Source organism: Crinia signifera, chromosome 9, assembly GCF_055691185.1.
Source record: "Crinia signifera chromosome 9, ASM5569118v1, whole genome shotgun sequence".
NCBI classification, from domain to species: domain Eukaryota; kingdom Metazoa; phylum Chordata; class Amphibia; order Anura; family Myobatrachidae; genus Crinia; species Crinia signifera.
This window is the reverse complement of record NC_139225.1, coordinates 10,437,683-10,453,982: the sequence shown is the minus strand read 5'-3', so window position 1 is coordinate 10,453,982 and position 16,300 is coordinate 10,437,683. Positions and strand designations below refer to the sequence as shown.

Sequence of the window (16,300 nt, the reverse complement as noted above, 5' to 3'; positions counted from 1 at the left end):
ACACTGCAATTTAGATTTCAGTTTAGACACCTAAAACTAAGGGCCTTATTCTGGTTCACTCCTTCTGGCAAATTCCTTTTTAGATGGACAAAACCATGCTGCACTGCAGGGGGGCAGATGTTATGTGCAGAGAGAATTAGATTTGGGGTCAGTTATGTTGTTTCTGTGCAGGGAAAATACTGACTGCTTTATTTGTACACTGCAATATAGATCGCGCTTTGAAGTGAAATCCCACCCAAATCTAATTCTCTCTGCACAAGTAACATCTACCCCACCTGCAGCGCACATGGTTTTGTCCATCTAAGAAGGAATTTGCCAGAAGGAGTGAACCAGAATAAGGCCCTTACTCTCTCTATCTCTCTGTCTCTTTCTCTCTCTCTCGGATGTCCACATGTTACTTCTGCCCCAACTGCAGTGCAGCATGGTGTTGTCGAGGTGCACAGTTGCTGGCTCTTCCTTACTTTATTCCCAAATCAGAATCAGGCTCCTAGTACATGTTATTGGGCCTTATTCAGTCCTGATCACAAAGCACCTTTTTTGTCAAATGGACAAAACCAGGTGGGGCAAATGTCAAATTTGCAGAGAGAGTTAGATTTGGGTATGTTATTTTGTTTCTGTGCTCTGTGAGCTGCTGTCCCTGCTTTCAGCCCCTTGGTCTCCATGACAATATGCTGTCAGGGGACACACACACACACACACACCCCCCACCACCACCACCACCACGGGACACTTCCGGCCCCGGGTGGGATTCGGGACAGTCCCATGGAAACGGGGCAGTTAGGAGGTATGTGCACTTGCAATTTTGACTATGTGCTATATGGACTATGGTCAAATACATTACAAGCGACACAGTTAATATTGGCTTGTGTGCAATACCGATAATGATATCAGGGGGCTGCGCATCAGTATCGCAAGCAGGAGAAACACTGTGACATTTTGAGTAACTTATCATACAATATTGTTAGCCAAAATCACACAATGGCCCTTATTCTAGTTGATTCGGTTGGATGCATATTTTCGGACAGGAACCGAGTGTTCTTAGCCCCACCTACCGTACGAATCGCTCACACCGTCCGAATGCGGTAAGACGCCGAGCGTACGGACCGCGAGTGGATGTTTCATGTGAACACCTCCTCCATCTGTGGGAACCTCCCCCATCCCCCGATGGTCGCAGACCATCGAATGCTGGACCGAGCGGTCAGGCAGCACCGAGTGCTCCAGACCAATTAGGCATTTCTCTGTGCAAAAGCAGGGATATGGGTGGGCAGCTGGCATCTGGCTATGTCATATGTCCGCCCCCACACGTGCGTCACAGCCAGATTACCATACGTACAGACAGCATTTTCATGGGAACGCCCATGAAACGTGGGGCGTATGCATATGGTAATGAACCCAAACAGCCCTTCACGCCCCTCTCCGCCCCCTGTTCGGTTTGTTCCAACCGATCGTTTTCTGTACAGAATTCACACCGTATTCGGACGTGCACGACGTTCGCACATGCGCAGATACGTCTCCGCACACCAACCATCGGCCGTCTGTCCGCATTCGGAGCCATCCGACTCAATCAGTACTCTCTCTGCATATGTTACATCTGCCCCACCTGTCAGTCACATGGGGCCTGATTCAGTATATAAGCGTATAAGCGCTGCCCGCCGTCCCATTAAATTATTTCTTTCCCCTTTGGAAATAAAAGTCAGTGCAAAAACGATATATATAATAATATGTTACGTTCTATTTTTCTTTTCTTTTTTTGCACAATGTCGTCTTTTAAATTATTTTGCTAAATAAACTTGGGAAAATCCCTATATGGAAACGACAGTGTTACCTATGATTAGAATATGGAGCGAAGGTCAACAGATAATTACAAAACACATGGAAGTTCAAGATAATAGTAGGGTATGGTAATGGGTTAGATTTGATAAATCCATTTTTCCCAGCAAATGCAATTTATTCCTTCTCTTACAGTAATTGAGGCCCTGTTATCTATACTCTTATCTATGGTACATATGTGTCCGATCTACACATAATATATTATGCAGGGGGACATTTATCATTTTCATATAAATGCAGCAGCCACTAATATATTTTTGCAGTGGATCCAGGCCGGACGAGTCCTTTAACATCCAGCAACATCACTGTACTAAGGAGCTGTAAAACATAGGATAAATCAAAGTGTCCATTTATTAAGAATATTTAACACACTGAATTAATAAGTCGGTTATCGCTGCCATTTATAAATATTATTTGCTTCCATCAGGCAGAGCAAAATATCATCGACAATATAATAGTGCCACCCGGTGGCCAAATATTCATTATTAGAATTTAATTGCAATCGTATTGAGAAGTATTTTATTGAATTAAGGCTTTGTTCTAGAATAATTCAATGTTTGACAACTGTTTGCTCATAACATATATGATTACTTAACTCATTCACTCACCCAGATGTTTTTGTTTGGTTTCTCAATGCTTAATCGCTGCACTTAAAGGAGTGGGTTTATGATTCGGCTTTGGAGTAAGCGCAGGTAAATGGCCTATAATTACTTTTTCTGAAACTAGCAACAGCACTTTTTTTGGTACTTGTTTCCTAGCACGGCCACCCCGATTACCATCGGGGTGGTCGTGTCGGAAAAATCGCGTCGGTCGCATCGCATGCGATTTGGTCGCATGCGATGCGACCGGCGCGACCGACCCGATTTTTTAATTGAATCAAATGTGAATAGGGTCCCTGGGACCCGATTTTACATTGGATTCAATGTAAAATATTCCCTAGACCCCCAATTTTACACCGTAAACCCCACCCCACGATTGACGCCAACCCGAAGCGTGGCGAGCGCAGCGAGCCCGCGAGGGGCGGCGGTGCGCGTCCTCCGACCTTTTCATTCCCCTACTATCCACGTCGGCGTGGAGTTGAGAATATAAAGTGTGGCGAGCGCAGCGAGCCACCGAGCCCGAAGCGTGGCGAGCGTAGCGAGCCCCGCGAGGGGACGCGTATAACTTCACAGGTATACGCGTCCCCTCGCCACGCTTCGGGCTCGGTGGCTCGCTGCGCTCACCACACTTTATATTCTCAACTCCACGCCGACGTGGATAGTAGGGGAATGAAAAGGTCGGAGGACGCGCACCGCCGCCCCACGCGGGCTCGCTGCGCTCGCCACGCTTCGGGTTCATGTCAATAGTGGGGTGACGACGGGGCCATATATAATGTGAAATGGGTCATATTGGCCCATTTCACATTTTTTACTATGTGAGATGGACTTAATCAAGTCCATCTCATCTTGTGCCATTATAATGGCACAAGACCGACGCGATGCTCCCGATTTCAATGTTAAAAAATATTTTAACATTGAAGCCTATGGGGAAATCGCGTCCATCGCGTCGGTCGCGTCGGGGACAATGTTAATGGTCGCGACCGACGCGATGCCCGCGATTTTCCCTTTGCCGGCAAAATGGACCTGATTTCAAAGGAAATTGGGTCCATCGCGGGCCCAAGATTGTGGCCGTGCTAGGAAACAAGTACCCTTTTTTTTTTGAGGGACTGGGTGGAATGTAATAGCCGATGATTTAGCAAAGTTATAGCATATGTGGGGGCCATCCTGCAATTAAATCCTGCTAATTTTTTACCGCTGGCCATACGCAAGCTGACTGACAGAAAGTCGAAATTTGTGGGTCATCCGGCCATTTTCTGGGAGTGTCAGGGAAAACACAGGCTTGCCCATACGTTTGAGGGGAGGGTGTGTGACGTCAGCCCTGGCCCTGATCCGACCGCTTCAATTGCAGCCGCCGAGTAAGTCCTGGGCAACGCTGGAAAAATCATGAAAAGTGGTCAGCGAATGGATTTGCAGTTAGCCGCAGATCCAGCTAATTTTCACAAACCGTGCGAAGAAATTCACAGGCTTGCACGGGGCGAGATTTCACACCGGCTGGGCAGAGTATAAATAATCTCAGGGTTCTGCAACTTAGCAGAGCAGCGCTCACATCTGAATAACCCCCAAAGTTGCCTGATTCTTGCCAGGATCAAACTTGATTGGATGCAAGTCGCCATCCTGATGTTGCAATCTCATCTGGCACCCTATGTTTTTATGTTGAAGTAAAACAAAAAATAAAAGCATAGGAACCCTGATCTAGTAAAACCAGCACGAGCGCCTCATTCTAGGCTGGTGATATTTGAAAAATCAGAGGGATAAAAGCGGACTTCCCCCTGAAATTTCCTTTATCGGTCAGGTCTGGTGGTGGCACTACAAAGGAGCATGTGGCAGCAGGGGATGTGCAAGCTTTCATGTCATTTGGTCTTTAGGGCAGTTAGAACATAAATAAGATAATGAAATAACAGTTGTAGCTGCTGAAGAGGAAAGTGCATTTGTATGGCAGCAGCATTATTATATATTATAAACAGTGACAGAACTATTACATTTGCACCCCCCTGCCGCAAATTCGGGAAGCGCCCCCACCCCCTTTAGGGTTAACAAACCCCCTCCAACCCCTAGGGTTAACAAACCCCCCTTCCCCCTCCCCATGCAGCCGGTACCTCCTGCCGCCGGTGCTTCTGTCGGGTCCCGGCTCTCTCGGCTCCTGCAGCTAATAAAAAGTGACACTCAGAGAATGACTGCCCCCATAATGCAGACAGTTTTTGAGGATGCTAGAGTAGGCGGCGGCCTCCTCTAGCAATCTTTTTTTTTTCAAAATTAGATTTTTATTAGGTTTTTTTGCAGAACAGTTAAAGGGAGAGGGGTACAGAATGGTAGAAAGGGAAGGGTGGGGTGGTGGGGAATAGAGATACAAACATATGGTCATTTACATAGCATTGTCACAAGACATAGAGGAGACATTATATAAAACATCAAGGCATAACTTCAAGGAGTGTCTATAGAGTCAATTGCACCAGGGGACTGGGTACCGTAATAGTTAGGTTGTTGTAATATTCGCGTACAGTTAGTGAGGTCATGTCAGCTAGGCACAAGCCTCTTGGGAAATTTTTAGGATGGCTGTTTGGTCACGGGTTTATTATAATGGGTGAAGGGATCTATAGGTGCGCCAAGCGGACCAGTGTAGGGCCTGGTTGGGAGGGCTTCCAGTGAAGAGTAGTCCTGCCGTTTCATATTCGTAGTGGGATTGGACCGCGTGTTCGACTGCTAATAACGTGGGGACTTGGGGGGTACGCCAGTGTTGAGCGATCAGAGACCTGGTCGCTAATAATATGTGCCCCAACACATACCTATCAGATGGGGGGAGAGCCCCAAAATAAATATGTAGAAGTGCCAGTTTCGGTAGTGGGTGTACATAGTAGCCTAGGATGTCAGATATGAGGGTGAAAACTGCTGTCCAGAGATGGGCAAGGGTAGGGCAGGACCAGAAGATATGGATGAGAGAGCCAACGTCCCCACAGTTACGCCAGCACATATTGGAGTGGGATGGCCAAATTGAATGAAGCCTGGCAGGGGTGAGATACAGCCGATGGAGCAGTTTATAGTACTGTTCAATATGAGATATACATTTTGACATATGGAAACAATTATAGAACACTCCCTGCCATTCTTCATCTGATATTGAGCAGGTAAGATCAGATTCCCACTTCACTAAGACCTTCAATTTCTGAGGTGAGTGTAGGGCTATGATATACGAGTACCACTTACTTATTCCACCCTTACTGTCATTTCTATAGAGTAGTTCTCTGATATATGTTGGGATTACGTATATTTTATGGGGGGTTCGTGTCACGCTATGTAGCCAATGGCGAACTTGTAGAAATTTATAGAAATCTCTATGAGGTATGGTAAATTGGGATTGAAGTTGGCTAAACGTTAGGAGATTGCCATCCATGGTTGCTTCGTTAAGTGAGACCATGCCACCAGCTATCCAGGACTCTAGATTCAAATCTGGGATCAGAGACGCTAAACCTGTTAATGATAGATCAGGGGATGGAAGGTGAGCATTATCTATTTTGGATATCAATTCCAGCCAGGCTTTCCTTGCGGAGTGGACCACTACTGAGCGTGACAGTTGACATTGGCCTTCACCTTCTGGGAGCCAAAGGACATCGGTCAGAGGGAGGGGTGCAGTTAGTCCTATTTCTAGTCTAACCCATGTTTTGGGGTTGCTATCCACAAACCAAGCGCTAATGGGGGAAAGGATGCATGCTAGTTGGTATAGGCGCAAGTCTGGGAGTGATAGACCGCCCTCTGTTTTAGGGAGTGACATAGTAGAGCGAGCCAGTCTAGGTTTTTTCCCTTTCCAGACATATTTTATGAGGGCTGAGTTGAACTTAGTGATCAAGGCCTTAGGGAGCAGAATAGGGATTGTTCGAAACAAATACATCATTTTGGGAAGGACCATCATTTTCAGAGCCGCTATGCGACCCACCCATGAGACATGGTGCATCATCCAATCTGATAATAGCATGGAAATTTTGCGAAGAAGGGGGAGGTAGTTGGCGGATATTAGGTCTGAAACTTTGGGGGTAAGGTGAATTCCGAGATATTGCAGGCTTCTATCCTGCCAAGCGTAGCTATATTGGGTCTTCACTGATTGGAGAAGGGCAGAGGTAAAGTTAATTGGGAGGGCTTCTGTCTTGGAGGTGTTTAGTTTGTAGTATGAGACAGCGGAGTACTGCTCCAGAGTCATATGTAAGTGGCGTAGGGAGACATCCGGATTGGCTAATGTGAGCAAAACATCATCTGCAAATAAGCTAATTTTGTATTCGTTACCAAAAACTATGGGGCCCTGAATCAGCGTATTAGTTCGAATAGCTTCCGCGAGGGGTTCTATTGCCAAGGCGAAAACCAACGGGGACAATGGGCATCCCTGACGTGTACCGTTGGTAATTTTAAATGGAGCAGAGAGGATGCCATTCACGTATACTCTGGCGGAGGGGTTGGAATACAGTGCTGAGATGGAGGAGCGTGCTCTTCCCTCTATGCCCAATTTCCTCAAAACTGCATGGAGGTAGCCCCAGTGTAGCCTATCAAAGGCCTTCTCTGCATCCAGCGAAAGCAACAAGAGCGCCTCCGGGGAAGCAGAGGAGGCATCCAACAAATTGATAAGTCTCCTGGTGTTGTCCGGGGCCTGACGGCCTTGAACAAAGCCTACTTGATCTGATGAGACTAATGAGGGGAGTAGGGGGCTGAGTCTATTAGCGATCAACTTAGCGTAGATCTTCACATCTGCGTTTAAAAGGGCTATTGGACGGTAATTAGACACTAGTGTTGGATTTTTCCCCTGTTTGGGAAACGCTACTATTCTGGCTTCCAGCATTTCAGAGGGGAATGAGCCCGCAACAGAAGCCTCATTAAACACCGAGAGTAGGGTCGGCGACAAAACCTCTTGGAAGCAGGAGTAAAACTTGTTAATAAATCCATCTGGGCCTGGAGCTTTACCTTGTGGTAAGCTTTTAATAACCTGTATGAGTTCTTTCTCTGTCCATGGAAGATCCAGGGCTTGGAGGTCGGGCATCTTTAAGTTAGGTAGGGATAGCTTACTTAAAAAAGAGTCTATATCTGAGGCGGTTGGTTGTGGCGTATTAACGTCCTCTTTTAGATTATATAGATCGGAGTAGTAGTTGGCAAAGGCAGCCGCTATATCTGAAGGGTCAGTGACCTTTACCCCTCTAGAGTTGGTTATCCCCTTCACTCTCTCTTTAGCTGTTTTTGCCCTCAGTTGCCTTGCCAATACTCTACCTGCTCTATCTCCTTGGGTATAGTACCTCTGCTTTAAACGGAATATATTCCTATGAACTTCTGTCAGAGCAATAATGTTCCATTCTTCCCTGGCTTTGAGGAGATCTCTGTAGACCGTTTTATTGGACGGAGTGGATTTAAGCCTATTTTCTAAGTCTGCAAGTCTAGATTCAACTTCCTTTTGGTGAGCCTCTCTCTTTTTACGCAATTGCGCTGCCGCCTGGATGGCTGCGCCCCTAGTTACCGCTTTAAGCGCGCACCAGTGTGTAAATACTGATGTGTCCATCGGGTCATTAGTGTCTAGATACGTGGTGATAGATTGGGCGATTATCTCTCTAGTTTCAGGATGTGTTAGGAGGTGTTCCCCTAAACGCCAGGGGTTGGGTGGGGTTCTAATGGATTGGGGGTCCCAGATCAGAAGCAGCGCAGAGTGATCGGACCATGCTATTGGCAGGATAGAAGCCTTACTCATCTGTTGCAATGTCCACTTATCCGAGAATGCCATGTCGATTCTGGAAAACGACCCATGGACCGGAGAGTAGAATGTGAAGTCTCTATCTTTAGGATTTTTGGCTCTCCAGATGTCATATAAATCGTATTCATGGATAATGCGGCGAAAAGCCGCAGAGTTATCACATCTACTTCGGGTTTTCGAAGGGCGGAGCTTAGAGGATTTATCAATACTCGGATCAACCACCATATTAAAATCTCCTAATAGGAGCAGTTGGCCGGATAAGCAAGCTTGTAGAACATTACAGAACTTGCGGAAAAAGGGAACTTGTTTGGTGTTAGGGGCATAAACAGTGGCTATAGTGACAGGTCTATCCTGCAGTTTGCCCACCAAAATTAAGTACCTGCCGTCCTGATCTGAGAGCTGCTTAGTTACAGTGAGGTCACAGGAACTTGCCAGTAAAATCGCTACCCCAGCTTTTTTAGTTGGTCCATTGGACATATAACATGTGGGGAATTTATGATTAGAGAGTTTTGGGGGGGAGGAGGAAATGAAGTGGGTTTCCTGTAGGGCAACAATATGTGCCTTCAGCTTGGCAAAGTGGGCGAGGGCTAGTCGGCGTTTGTTTGGTGAGTTTAAGCCTTTAACATTTAGGGAAAGTACCCTAACCATTGTCGAGTATGAGAAAGTTGCGTCTCAGGGCCGGCCTGTGGCAATATGACATAGCAACCTTGCAGATGGACACCCCTGCATTCACATGAATACCAACATTTAACTTGATGTTTCTCTCTATTTTAATCTCGAGGAGGGGGTGGGGATGTGGGGTGGGGAGTGGGAGGGGAGATAGGGTAGTTAGGTAAAAGAAAAAGCAAACAGAAATTGAAATTGCGCACCATATAGGAGCGTCTGTGGGCCACCATAGATGGTAGCACATTGGGGGTAGTGGCGGCCAAGGGTGCCACCAATGCTCAACTTAATATTCAGGGAACATAGTGAACCTCAAACATCTATGACCCCAAAGTCCCACCTCCTCCACTCAAATTTGTGAAGGGCGTTAGGACCGTAGGGTGTAGAGAGCTGGAGCCCATCCAGACCTAATAACCAAAACATCGATTATAAAAAAAATTTATTTAGGTGGGCTTGTATCTTAACATTTAACAGACTGGCAACATATTGTGTAAAACATACCAGAAATAGTAACATATACTCTATATATACTGTTTCTAACTGGGAGCTGTAGGCCTCCTAGAGGAGAGAAAGCGGGTGGGGGAATTGCACCTCCTGAGTCCTACCTATGAAAGATTCTAACTTAAGGTAAAACTGTATATAGGGCTCAGAGGGCTTCCCCTAAATCAAACATACTGTCCAAAGGATATCATTTCTCAAGTCGCATCGGCCGCCATTGACCAGTCTTGTGTCAATTTTGGCATAGGCAGTCCTCCGCTCGGTGTCGCCTTCAAATTCCAGGAGGACAACAGTTGGGTGCCCTCAGTAGGGGAGGAGATAGTTATGATGCGGCCATCTCGTCTGATAATCAAACGGGTAGGGAAGCCCCAGCGATAAGGTATATCTGCCTCCCGGAGGGCTTTGGTGATCGAGGTGAAAGATCGCCTGAGGGCCAGTGTGGCAGCAGAGAGGTCCCCGAAGATCTGTAGGTCACCCAGGATAGATTCGCTCTCGCCTGTCGATCTGGCCGCTTGGAGGATCCGGTCCTTGATGTGGTAGTAGTGCAAACGCATAAGAGTGTCTCTTGGTGCCTCCTTAGGTGCTGTTTTCGCCTTGGGGAGGCGATGGATACGATCAAGTAGGAAGTCCGTAATTTGAACTGTGGGAAGCAATTTTGAGAAGATATCTGTGGCAAATTGTATAAGTTCAGAATTAGGTACTGATTCTGGAATTCCTCTTATTTTTAAGTTATTCCGACGGGATCGGTCCTCCAGATCTCCGACCTTGCTGCGAAGCATCGTAACTTCTACCTGGAGATCTTCATGGAGTGAGATGAGCTCATTATGGGATTTCACCACCTCCTCCAATTTGTTCTCTATATGGTCGGTGCGCTGGCCCAGGGCATCAACGGAGTGTTGGCAGCTTTGCAGGGCCAACTTGAATTCTTGTGAGACATCCGTCTTGAAGGAGGCAAGTAGCTGTTTCATTGTGCCAACCGTCAGTGGGGCGTCGTCCGCCATCTCAGACATCGTTGATGGGGTTGTGGGTGGAGGGCCCGGGCGATTGCTGTTAATGGGCGGAGGGTTTTGTGTTTTGTTAGGATGGGATTTGTCCGATGCACCAGGAGATGGAGATGACTGTTTGAAGAAGCTCACCGGAGGTACTTGGGAGGCGCCTTTGTTGCGTTTAGCAGGCATCCCACCTGGAGAGGAGGGGGTGGACTCCCTATTGTCGTTTACAGTAAAATAGAAGTATGTGATATAATGCCAGTGTGAAATAGGCCTGAGGTGTCACATTAGATTGGTAGGTAGGTGTGGAGCACCGGTGACCTGAGGTGAGTCGTTACATAGCCAGATGAAGACAGTCTAGGTCATATCGTATTTTAAGCAGGTATAGCATATATGTGGTCTAGTGATATAGTTTAGAGCCACCAGATGGAGCTGTGGAGCCCTTACTGTCACCAATGTGAATATAGATGTTAACCACGTAGGCTCTGGTCAGGAAGCGACAGATGTGTGGAGATTGCAGGCCTTCTGTGGGGTATTAGTAGGGCCCCTGGTATGGGCCTGAGTGGATGATGGGAGTTGCTGTGGGGTCCAGCTGCTTATAAGGGGGGAGAGGATGCTGCAGAGGCAGTGCTGTGCTCTGCCACACTCAAGATGGCCGCCGCCTCTGGAGCTGAGTGTGGGAGCCTATGGTGGTGTGCTGTCCGGGCTCAGGAGGGAATAGACCCCCTGTAGAGTGCTGGCCAACCCCCAGGTAAGGGCTAGCGTGTAGGCCGGCTTCCTGGGTTACTCACCCCCTCTTTTGCGGTGCGCGCTCGCTGCGGAGCTCGCGGCGCGGCCTCCTGTTGAAATTTAGGCCGCGGCTCCCGGTTCTCGGGTAGGCCGCAATCCGCGAGCAGCCGCGGACGGCTGCCCCGACTCCGCTGCCTCCCGCTGGTCACTTCGCCTGCCTCTGGGGCCTGAGAGGAAGCCCCCTGACCAGATTTGCCTGCTGGTGGAGCCCTGGATCGTGGCTTTTAAGCCCGAAGTTGCCGGAGCTCAGGGTCAGTGCGTCTGCCGTTAATGGCTGCCAGGCCACGCCCCCCTCCTCTAGCAATCTTAAAAATAGTCTGCTGTATGGGGGCAGCCATTTTCTGATTGTCACTTTTTATATGCTGCAGGAGCCGAGAGAGCCGGGACCCGACAGAAGCACCGGCGGCAGGAGGTACCGGCCAGGGGCAGGGGCAGTGGGTAACTATAGCCCCGCAGACCCCCCCGGCGCCCACACCTTCTCAGCGCCTCCCCGCCACCGCAGGGGCTGCAGGACTATAGTTGCGCCACTGATTATAAATTCTTCGTAGCCATTGTAAACCGGTATTTCTGTGCAAGATCTGGTGTAGACATGAAACATGAGGTTCTCAGTCATCGTTTTGTCTACAAACCTTGAGAGCAAAAGCAGAATGTGGAACGATATTGGAAGAAGATATTGTATAAGAAGAGAACGGACCTCGGTGACTTCTGTAGGAGCCGACTGGACAGGAAGTAGGAGTGAAAGTAGATCCACAGATGATACATCTTTAGCAAAGAGGAGGGCTGCAGTCAGAAATCAGGGCAGGGCACCGATATACAGTAGCAGATATCGATGGTGCTGGTAACAGAAATGCCGGTAAATCCCTGCAAATACATATGCATGTCATTAGAAATGGACTCCAGGGCTCTGAAAGATGACATCAGCATTTGTGAGCCCAAGAAAGCCCCAATCAGCAGCTTTTTTAAAGTCCCTTGCACCCAATCCCGGGTACGGGACCATTCACACTGACCGCATCCTGGGTCGATTCCGGAATCTACCCAAGTCAGGACCTTCTTTCAAGACCTTTTCACACTGAGCTAAATCCCGGGCTGATGCGCGTTCATGTGTAAAAACCCGGGATATTTTTGCAAGTGTGAAAGGGGTATAAAAGGAAGGGGATCAAAAAGAGAGCAAAGTTCAGGAATGAGCCAAGCTGAAGGACTCCAAAAGTCCAAAAAGTTGTCCAAACAGTCATGGTGACAGCAAAGAGCAGGCATCAATGACATCAAAATCATTAAAATGACCTGCAAAATGTCTACATTGACAGAATGTCAACATTTGGCATGTCAACATTTTTCTATTGTTGACATTTCCAGGAGGTTTACAGTTAGTTCTTTGGTGAGTGTTGCCATTGGAGTTAGGTTTAGGGTGACCATTAGGGTTAGGGTTGAAGTTAGGGCTAGAATGAGAAGAAAACTTCCATGTCAACATTTCATAATGTTGACATACCACCATAAATGTTGACATAGTTAAAGTTGACAGTGTTGACTGTATGACCATGATGACTTTCTCATGTCAGCATAATGGACCTTATTTAGGTCCGTTCGCAAAGGGCGTTCATTCGCACAGGGACCGATGTTTTGTTACTGTGCGTGCGCATTTCTGTGCATGTGCCTACGCAGGGTGTGTGCACCCACTGACATCACCCAGCTGACATCACCGGATGTCAGCTGCCCACCCCCTTTCTTCTGAACATGCACGCATATGTAAGGGGTGCCACCCTTATGCGTGCACATTGCACATCATTAAGGAATGCGCCTTTGGAATGGTGAGCCAGCGACCACCATTCGCAAGGCGGGGTTAAGTTGACTCGCAAGGATGCGAATACGCATCCGAGCAAATCCACCAGAATAACCCCCAGTGAATGTTGACGCTGTGAATGCAACCTGGTAAAATCTGAATGACAGTTTGTCAGTTTTCCAGCATTTCCAAGCAAGTGGTCCACTGTCATTTGCGCTCATCTGTAACCAGGTTTTTGTTCCAACCAGCCAGATCTGACAATAAATCTGTAGGTGTATGGCGACCTTTATACTGTACCTGAAGACATATACACACTGAGCATGCCCAGAGGCAAGACATCAGAACGTGTATCTCTTTATACCTTAAGTGCAGGATAATAACACATTTACCATAACTGGATTACCATCTTCTGATTCAGGCGGTCACGTTTGTGGTATCTGTGATTTTTCACCTGTGGTGTTGCCCGGTATTTCCTTTAGCATTATGCTCACTTCTGGAAATAGAAATGTTTTACTTGTGAGCCGTCGTTAATGGAATCTACTTCCACCGAAGAGACAATGGAGGTCACTAAAGGCGGAACAGAGATGCCATCAGCAATAACAGTTACATTGTACCTTCACTAATGCAAGTGTATATTGGAATGCCTTGGCAAGAGCTAAACATACAAATTAACATTTCAGTGTGAATATGTGAGTGGGTGGTACTCAGCTAAGCCTGATAAAGAATGTATATACACAGAGAAACCAAAGTTATGTTTATATTACATGGCACTTATCATTCAACTTACCTACTTTATAGGAAAATGTCTCCATCAAATGACTACCAAGCAGAGGTGACAGTTATTGCTTAGTAATTTTATACTTCCTTTAATCAATGCTGTATTGAAAGCTACATTGACAGTGAATTATAGAGGCTATATCAAGTGTATAAATGATAGCAACATAGATTTGAAATATGTTTGAAGAATAAATGGTAATAGTTATATATTATCAGATATAAGACAAAAAAGAAACAATAAAAATACGGGACCACAAGCATTTTGGATAGTGGATATTTTTTTATTTTGGAATCCATTTTTTTCCATACTTACCCGGTCCCCTGGTGGTGCCCGATAGTCGCGCAATGCACCCTTGGGACCGGAGATGCCGCTGAAGAAAATCCTGGAGGCGGCCATGGACATCAGAGGACAATTTAAGTATAAAAAAAGGGCCAGGGGTAAAAAAAATGAAATTTTCTGAGAAACCAGTTTCGGAATATTTCAGTTTTTGGAATCAACAAATAATGGAGAGCCAACCTGTGCGGGCAGAGATTGGAGGTAGTATCAGATAGGGGCTGGGGGGTACGGTGGGGAGTTTGTGGGCTAAAAATGGTCACAGCTCAAAGTGAAAGTAAAAACTGGCATAGCTCAAAGTAAAAGTACATTGCAGAAGCCTCATTTTTTACAGACTTTTAACTAGTATACAATATAAAAACATTTAAAATAATGAGAAATGATAATGAGAAAGTGTGTCATAAAAGAAACAGTAGATCTCCGAACTATCAAAAAAATATAGAAGGAACCATTCCATATTCATCTTTCAAGCCTTGAGGTGACATTGTACCCAGGTATTAAATGTAATACATTTTTTGAAGCTATAATAATTTATCAGGTCAACCCTGGCACATAAAATCACATGTCCTATAGCTTTTTCAACTAAATAACTAGGCTTCTTGTATTTCGTTGAAAATCACCTAGCAACATATATCTTTAGACACATATTATTAATAATAATAATAATAATAATAATGTAATTACTACAAGGGCTGTACATATTGCAAATTGAAATCTGTAAATAAATAACACTTTCATAAAATCTGAAAGAAATGACACAGTGCTGTCTGGTGAATATGGAGGGTGTTCTAGCACTGCAATCTGTTTCTCGGCCAAAATTGCTGCACAGAGAGATCTTTGTGGGCTGGTGCGTTGTCCTGATGGAGAATGTAAACTTTTATCACAATGCTGTCTCTTTATTCTGCTTCTTTCAAACAAAGGACCTTATTCTAATTTGCTCAGTCCCCCACACGTTCGCCCAAAGTTTCTAGAACATTTTGTAGTAATGTTGATTCTCATTTGTAACTTCTGGTACCCCATCTGCTAACACCCTTGATAGCAAAAAAAACAATAAACATGGTTTTGAATCTGGATTGTTTTTGACATGCTGTCTTCATCCTTGGTGATGATGGTGTTTTCCAGTGCTTGGGCTGGTGCTCTAAAAAATGTGAATCCACTTGAATTTGTTCCAAAACATCTGTAAAATTAACCTTTCTGGACTTCAAGTTCTGGAACGGCATGGAGCAGTCACTCTTCGAACTAGCTCCAGTTCCCGCTACCACTTACCCTGCTTATCGCCACCAACGGCATCTCTGGAGACTCTCCCCTGCTGCCTCTTGACCCCAGCGAGCAGCCCTGCTGTATAAAGCGCTTCTTGGAGGACATGCCTGGCAAACCACCCCACCCACGGCTGGACTCGAATCATGGCTCAGTTTCCAAGATGGCCACCACTGCTCCTGCAAGTGTGGATACTGGTGAGTTAACTGCCCTTCAGCCGACTACACATCACCAGCCTCCAAAGCGCCCTGCTAAGCCTCTATCTCCTGAATATGAGGATGCAGACGTGTGATAGCAGGTGGCAACTCTCAGTCTATTATTGAGCTTAGAGAGGTCTCAACTACACTCCAGAAATCCAACATGCAGGTGTGGGGAAAACTGGATGACCTAGAAAATAGGTATCTCCTAAATAATATCACTTTCTACTCCACACTTTACCGGAATTGCTGGGAATAAAAGATGTATGCGGGGACTTAGTGGTGGAAAGAGTGCACAGAACAGGACGGCTTGTTCCCCCACAGCCCCATCCTCCAATCTCTGTTTGGTCCTCTTTCAGTGTCTCAATTATGTTCACAGAGAAGCTATTTGGGCTGCCTCACGCAATAAGAAAGATTTAGTTTGGGAAGATTCCAAGTTGTTATTATTCCTGGACTATTCCCCAGAGCTTACTAGACTCCGAAAGGCTTTTTCTCCAATTTGTACTAAGATGGTTCATTCTGGATGTAAATTTGCTCTTCTCTACCCAGCACGCCTGTGTTGATGGCAACTCGTTCCGTGATTTTAACATGCCGGAGGGTGCAAAAGCTTTCCTGTCTGAAAGATCATGTGATACCGAGGCGGGTGATTGACTTTCCCCCTTTTGTATATTGTGATGCATCATCTCTTAACAGTTTCCACCACACTTCCGCCATTGTTTTATTTCCAGACTCTATATATCGGTGACCTAGGCATTTCTGGACTTGAATAGTTAAGAGTTGTGTTATGTCTCATCCTTTAGGTTTTCTGTTAAAGCGGTAGTTGTGGCTAGGAGTCATGGAGGCTCCATGGAATTCTTTTGAGCTAAAGAATCAG

At 46.2% G+C, this 16,300-nt stretch overlaps 1 long non-coding RNA gene across 1 annotated transcript in view; it reads right to left on the bottom strand.

Moving 5' to 3' along the window:
- Nucleotides 1–1,963: 1,963 nt before the first annotated feature.
- Nucleotides 1,964–16,300, bottom strand: part of LOC146036505 (uncharacterized) — a 40,757-nt gene continuing 26,420 nt past the window's right edge. Inside the window, exons 2-4 of the long non-coding RNA XR_014460825.1 lie at nt 13,251–13,354; nt 11,714–11,945; nt 1,964–2,148 (exon numbers count right to left, since the gene is read on the bottom strand). This is a non-coding gene — a long non-coding RNA (uncharacterized LOC146036505). The remainder of the gene's footprint in view (nt 2,149–11,713; nt 11,946–13,250; nt 13,355–16,300) is intronic.